We start from the raw sequence: 8,041 nt of genomic DNA, 5'->3' as shown, positions 1-8,041 counted from the left end.
TTCGTCCACCAGAGAAATTAGTCCATTGCTTTTCACTTTAGCCTCAGGCAAGTTTTTGGGTCAAGGGAAGACTCCAGCCAGACTCTTTGCCCAAATATCCCAATTGCTGCTTAAGTCCTTATTTTCCTCTGGTACTACATTGTTCTCAGCACTGCTTTCTTCCAGGCATCTACTAGACTGGCCTGTTAAGTTCTGCTTACAGCAATCAACTGCTTTCATAGCCCAAACTTCCAAAGTGTTCCACATTCTTCCAAAACCCCACATAGGTTCTTCACAGTCAACACCCCACTCTCAGTACCAATTACTGTATTAGTCACTTTTCTGTTGCTCTGATAGAAACGCCGACCCAAGCAATTTATAGAAGGAAGAATTTATTTGAGCTTACGGTTCCAGGGGAATTACAGTCCATCTTGGTGGGGAGGCATGGTGGCAGAGGTGGCTGGAGAAGAGGAGTGGAAGGTAAGCTCTACATCTTCCAGCAGGCATAGGAAACAAGAGCAACTGGAGATCTGGCAAGGCCTAAGAATTCTCTAAGCCCACCCCCAGTGACATGCTTCCTCCAGGATAGCCACACCTTCTAAAACCTCCCAAAACAACACCATCATCTGGGGAAAAATGTCCAAACACTTGGAGCCTATGGGGGACATTTTCATTCAAACTATCACTTATAACATTAAAGCCAATAGAAAGGCTAGTGTTAGCATACTTAATTATTAAGAGTCTTTTATAAGATAGGAATTTTAAGATATAGAGAGATGGATATTTGATGGAGGACTTGCTGAGGAGAATTGGTTACCATGATCAGGGTGACTGAAGCATTTGCCATAGCTCATTTGCAAGACAGACTTTTGGCTCACTTCAGTCCAGGTCTGAAGGTCTGAGAATCAGGAAAGCTGTTAATGTAACTCCCAGTTCCTGGTCCAAAGTCTGACATCTCTAAAATACACTAGTACAGATCTCAGAGTATAAAGATGAAAGCTGCACCAGCCATTTGGCAAATATTGCTATTAGCTCCAGCCTGAAGCTCTGGTGTCCAAGATCATGACAAAATATGACCCCAGGTCCAGATGCTGGGATGGAAAAGGACCCTGACCCCAGAAATCCTGAGAACTAAGATCTAAGGGCACTAGAGGGTCTCAGTGAAGAAAGCTAAGATGAAGGGCCTTAGGGAGTCTGGAATCTTAGGAATGGAGCTCAGAGCCTACAGTCTAGGGCAGAGAAAGATATTGGAGACCCAAGTTGGCCTGAGTGCTGAGATGGCAGAGACTGAGACTTTAAAGACCAGAGTGACATGCAGATACACATATATTCGTAGGTTAACCAGGCTCCAGTGGATGGACCCACAATGAATGATATTTAGGGACACAAATTAGAGTCCATAGGCCTGATTATAAAGTACATTAAGTTGGGCAGTTTTGGCAGTAAAAAAAAAAAAGTGCAGTGAAGGATCTAAATACTATCATATTATATTGAATGAAAATCACAAAAAAAATCAATTAAAAAAAACTGATAACAGCTCTTAAAGAGAGAGTGTGTATTCACATTTCCTCTGCCCCTTTTTTAAAATCTGAACCTTCGGCCAATGGGGTGGTGCCTGCCTATACTAATTACAATGTTATTTTTAACATAATACATTTTATTGAATGTTTGATAATTCCATATAATGTATTTTGATTGTATTCAATCCTCACACCCTACCAAATTCTTATCCTCTTTCTAAAAAAAATTTATTAATAGCCCAGCCATCTAATTTGTGTGGGCAAGGTACCATTCACTGGACTGTGGTTGACCTACCAGCCATCACACAACTAAAGGGACCCTCTCTCCTCCAGAAGCCAGCAGCTGTCAATAACTCTCAGCTACAAATGAGGGCAACTGTGCCCTTAGCCTCCTTGCAGGGATGTTGACTGGCTTGATTTTGTGTAGGTCTTAAGCAGACAACCACAGGTGCTATGAGTTTCTGAGTGCAACAGTCCTGGTATATCCAGAAGATACTGGTTCCTTCCTGTACACCCTGACTTCTGCACCTCACAGTCATTTCATCCCCTGTTCCTTGATGGCCCTGAGCCTCGGAGGGTCTCTCTCGCTTTCTCTCTCTTCTTCGCTGACCTCAAGATCTTACAAATATTCTGCCCCTCTTCTATTTTCCCTGTGCCTTCAGCGTGTATGTGTGTGCGTGTGTGTGTGTGTGTGTGTGTGTGTGTGTGTTACAGATGTTCTATTTGTGGCTAAACCCTTCACTTAATGTCATTCATTTAACTAAGATATTAACACAGGTCTATCCATAAATAATGTTTTACCAGCTACCTATATAACCTTTAATCCAGGAAACCTAGCTGAAAATTAATCATAACAATCATCAAACACAAAGTGTACTAAAAGAATTTGATAAGTTGTGAATGTACTACGAGGCACAAGATTAAACTGTGAGCAAGTAATAAGATCGTAATTCTTTTTTCCTCTTTCTTTTCGGTTCTTTTTGAAAATGTTTTTATTTTGTGTGTGTGCATGTTGAAGTTATATGTGCCACTGCACGTATGTGGAGGTCAGAGGAAAATTATGTTGTTAGTTCATTTTTTTTTCACCTTTACTTGGACAACTGAGATAGAACACAGGTTTCCAGGCTTCCCCAGTCTTTACCTGATGGGCTATCACACAAGTTTCAAATTGTTCTTAATTCTACATGTTATTTGCCATATTTTCCATATTACAGGGAACATAAGGCAGTATGAACTTTGAGGACTTTTTTATTGAATATGAAGAAGACTCTTCTGTATCAAATATATGAAAGATCCACAAAAATCAGAAATAAATGTTAAATGAAGAAACATAGAGATCTTAGCAAACAACAACAAAAAAACCCCTAAAAGACAAAAAGGTGAAAAATATTGCCATATTTCCTATCTTGAAGAATATGTATATAAAAATGAATTTTTGTCAATTTCCAGTCATAATAGCATGTTTTTATGCATCTCTAAAAATCTAAACTAGGACTGAACAGATGACTCAGTGGTTAACAGCACTGATTTGTCTTGCAGAGGACCCTGGTTTGATTCCCAACACTCACATGGCAAGTAAGAATTGTCTGTAACTCCAGTTTCAGAGACTCTGACACCCTCCTTTGGCTTCTGCGGGCTTTGCACAACAATGGGTGCACTTTTACACATGCAATCGATATACTTATATACACTATATATATCTATATATAATATCCACCTTCTGATGAATGTAAGGCCAACTTCACAGAATGGAGCCCATATATGGCAATGTTATCAGGGCCAAGGACCTGAAGTTCGGAGGTCATGAGGCATAAGGGAGAACCTACTACTATTATTCTACTAAATAGATATAATATTAAACTGACTCTTAAAGAACTATTATTATATCCATTGATACATCTCTCCGTTCTTACCAATGAGGACTCTTGCAGCATATAGAAAAATAGTGTCCCACAACTTGTCAAGGCATAGAGAATAACAGACTGTGGAGTGCTCATCCATAAATGGTATACCTATATCATATCCTCTTTTCTCAGTGCTCTGGGATCATTGCAGAAGATGAGCTGGAAAGATTTTAAGAGCCAGAGGTGGAAGATGAATGCAGGGAAACTGTGTTTTCTAGATACCACTACACAAGTGAACTCACAGCACTTGTAACAACATGCACAAGTCCTGTGCAAGCCTAAGGCAGACAAAAACCCAGGATGGAGGGGAGGAGGTGAGCTGGAAGCTCCAGTTCTAGCAAAGCATATATTAGTATATTAGCAATTGACAGCTGCTGGGAGACTGACAATTTTCATTAGGGGTGAGATACCTGATAGGTTGAACTGACTTCACATGATAGTCAATATGCAATAGCACTTGGGAAAACAAATTAGACTCAAGACTTTAAAAAGAGCAATAGCAATAGAAGACATGAAGTGTGGAGGGGGTAGTAAAGTATGATAGAGATGGGTGAGGAATTTGAATGTGGTCAAATTACTTTGTATGAAATTCTCAACGAATCAATGAAAATATTTGAAAAAGAAAAAAATATAATATTTTCTCACCAGTCTATCAATGAACTATTTTGGCTTGGATTGGCCATCCATTATTTTTCTGGTCTTAAATGTTATTATTCATAGAAGTGTTCATTAGCTAATTACATGCTAGTCTTGGCTCAGATCTCTGGAAGAGACTAGCCAGGGCACGAACTCACTGTAATCAGTAAATGGCAAGAAAGAAGAAAGACGGCCTAACGTTGTTCAAGTTCATGTCATGTTAGACTAACATTCTATTAACCAAAGCAGACAAAGCATGGAAACAATGGGGAAACACTGTGCTTAGACAAAGTGTGTGGAGTCAAGGAAAGGTGAAGAATCAAAGTCACTGAGTCAGTCTAATGTAATTATACAAGACAAAATCCTAGAGCTGTATGTGAGGTCAATAAAACCTTTACTATGGGAAGACATTTCAACATGCTCCTTTTAGTCAGTGAGTACTTGAAAAAAGAAAAATAAATAAAACATTTGAGCACAGAAAAAACAGAAACTCTAAAATTCCTCCACGGTAAATATGTGGTATTTGCCAATGATTCATATATGTAAGACCATGAAACAAACCGAAAGTCCAAGCAACAGGCACCATTCTCCATTTGTAATGAAATGAATTTAAAAATCACAAAAATATAATGGCACAAACTCAAAATTTGAAATGTTAAAGTGGTGGAAAGCCAATTATGAAGTGAGAAAAAATATCTGAAAGTAGTATATTTGATAAGATGAAAATATACAAAGCATAATAGGGGTTCATACAATTAACAAAAACACAATGAAAAATGAGTTAGAATAATGATTATAGCATAATTTTAGAGTACTGCCTAATATGAAGGACACTCTAGCTTTGAGCTCCAATACTGCAAATAAACAAGCAAACAAACTGTTCTGGATAGCTTCAGTTGTCAACTTGACACACCTGGGTAGAGGAAACCTCAGTTGAGAAATTATTTCTTGATTGTTAAGTGATGTGGGAGGGCCTAGCCCATCATGGGTGGTGCCATCCCTGGGTAGGTGGTCCTCTGTCCTATTATAAGAAAGCAGGCTGAACACCTGAGCATGACCAGGAGAGCAAGCCAGTAAGCAGTGTTCCTCCATGCCCTGTGCTTCAGCTCCTGCCTCCAGGTTCCTGCCCTGAGTTCCTACCTTGGATTCCCTCAGTGATAAATTATGACCTGGGAGATATAAGCAAAATATACCCTTTCCTCTATAAGTTGGTATTGGTTAGAGTGTTTTGTCTCCATAATAGATAGACTAACTAGAACAGAAATTTTAAAAAATGAGGAAGTACAGAGCAAAACAAATTCTAAAAATTTGATTTGAAAAAATTTGATTTGACATGTAAATGGCCATATGAAAAGATATTCCATATCAGTAATCATAAGGGAAATGCAAGTCAAAATCTCAATTACATGATACAGGTTTATCGTGGTTAGTTACAGAAGCACAGGTTCATGGTGAATCAGCACAGAGGAGAGCACCAGGGAGCATGGCACACCAACTGCATGTGGTCTATTTGGAGCAAAGCCAATGGATCCAGGAAAGCCATGGGCCCTGGGCCTTCACACCACAGGGAGATAATAGTTTGCTGGGTTACCACTATTGAAGGACATTCTGGTTTGGGCTGATTGAAGCAGAAGCAGGGCTTTTCTAAGTTGTCCCTTCTTAGTTCAATATATATTGCTCCCAGGTTGCTTTGGAGAAATGCAGAGAGAAAGAGGAGCAGAACTGAATCAGTTCAAGGTCCTGCATGGATGAAATTTGTTGACTCTTCAAAAGTTAAAATACAGTAAATCTGGACTCAATAAAAAATAAATAATCTAAACATTTCTACTAACATAAAGGCACTGAACTCATGACTTTAAGTATTCTTATTAAATACCCTACCAGAAATCAGACAGGTTTGTAATTATGTTATTTAATATTTAATATCTTTTTATGAGTCTTGGGACTAAAAGAAAATTATATTTTCTACAAACTTTAATTCAAATAAATAATGCTTTCTATGTTAATTGAATTTCAAAGTGGATGATTATTTCTGTGTACATCCTTTTTGGGTAGTATTGTTCATAATAACAGGCAAGAGTCTATTTGTCCTGCAATCAGACTTTTTATTCATTCTTTAATTGTAGTCTGTAGGGGAAAAAAAGAATTATGATGAAGTATTTACATTGCAAATCATATATTTTCAAGAGAAATAGCTTTTATTTTTAGCTTTTAAAATATGTGGGAAATATGTTACTTTAAAATAGTACTGCTTTAAAAGCCTGGGATGGTGGTATACTCCTATAATCCCAGCACTTGTGATGCAGAGAGGCAGGACTCTGCACGTTTCAAGCCCAACTGGTCTACACAGAGATTTCAAGGCCAGCAAGGGATATACAGTAAGACCCTATTTCAAAAAAAAAACAACACTAAATAAATAATTAAAAAATGAATAAATGTGTAAAATATGCAGCCCATCTTCATTAATATATTTATATGTATTTTCATTTTTCTGAGAATGACTCCAGCGACATGTACATATCAGACAAACACTCTACCTTACTAAACTACTCCCCCAGCTCAAACTCCAAATTTTATGCTTAATTTTATTTAAAGGGGAAACATTTATTCATAAACAGCAGATTTAAAATCATTGCTGTCTTTGAAATTCAGAAGAGATTGCTTTTATTTTATTTATTTCCAGAGTAATATTTTAATATGAGTTACCACAGCATAGTCCACAATACAGGATTTAACATGCATGGAAATTATTTTAAATATTTCAATGATTACATTTTTTGACACTTGTATAATTTTCCATTTAAACAATCAAAGCAATTAACTGAATTCAAATTGACCATCCGCTGTATGTTTTCAAGTTCTTAGATATAGCTATCATCCACATTAAATAAGCCAATGTTACCATTGAAATTATTTACTCATTATATAATAAAGCTGAGCTTGTATAATTATTTGGTTAGCTGACAGTCTATAAGAGATTACAAGTACTAATGTGAATTGAGTCTGAAGGCCATGCTAAATTGTCTGTGTGGTTATGAGTATTGATCAAGATAATAGCATAACTGCATAATCTCTTCTTTCTCTAGTATATACATGCAATTCCAAATATTTGGCTCATTTGTTCCTTTAAGAATATGTAAATATTTAGATGATCACTTCATTTACAAACCTGTTGTTTCCACCTATTTCTGTTTCTATAGAAGCATTTAAAATTTTTTACCACTTCTACTTTATTCTTACTTTTTTCATTTAGTTTTCAAACATTACCCATTTTTCTGCTCTTTTTTTCCTATTTACATTCTTGGTTTTTATACTCTTTTTTCTTCTGGCTCATCCTTTATTCTGAGGTCTTCCTAACTCTCAGGTAAACTCAGTTTGATAATGCTGTGTTACTAAGACATATTACAGTTATTCCTGAATAAATAACCAGCCTGACTCTTAGCTTTTGTTTTAATGGCCAAGAGTGGATATGAACTCTGAGAGTTTCTTCCTTCTACATATCTCAAAGAACTGTGCTCCATAGCAAGGCCTCACTCATTTATTCAAACTGCTTCTCCAGCATAAATTGGGGCACTACAAGCTTGGATCCATCCTTATCTTATCAAAGAATCTTGCCCTTTGATCACTTTAAAATATCTCATACATGTAATAATAATTTCAAGCAGATTTCTCAATTCCCATTGCTTTCAATAGGCTGTCAACTAGCTTCCAGTGTTTTAAGCATACTCACATTCATTCACTATCGTGGGTAGAGGGCAAAGTAGGGTGGTGAGGGAACAAAGGTAAAGTGTCCAGATCACCAGAGTACATGGCTCAGTGAGACTGTTACATTATAAACAGTAACTTTTTGATGCAAACTTGAGTAAAAGTCTTCATCCCAGATTCTCTCTATATTTTAAGTTATTTCTACAGTGGGGGACTTCATCACACATGTAATAGAGATGCAGTTTTGATATTTTGGCTACCATTAACCCCCCGTATGCTATTTCTGTGCCAGTTAAA

This window comes from Nannospalax galili, unplaced genomic scaffold (genome assembly GCF_000622305.1).
Source record: "Nannospalax galili isolate Female #2095 unplaced genomic scaffold, S.galili_v1.0 scaffold256, whole genome shotgun sequence".
Lineage (NCBI taxonomy): Eukaryota > Metazoa > Chordata > Mammalia > Rodentia > Spalacidae > Nannospalax > Nannospalax galili.
The sequence above is the reverse complement of the archived record's forward strand: the minus strand, read 5'-3'. Positions refer to the sequence as shown.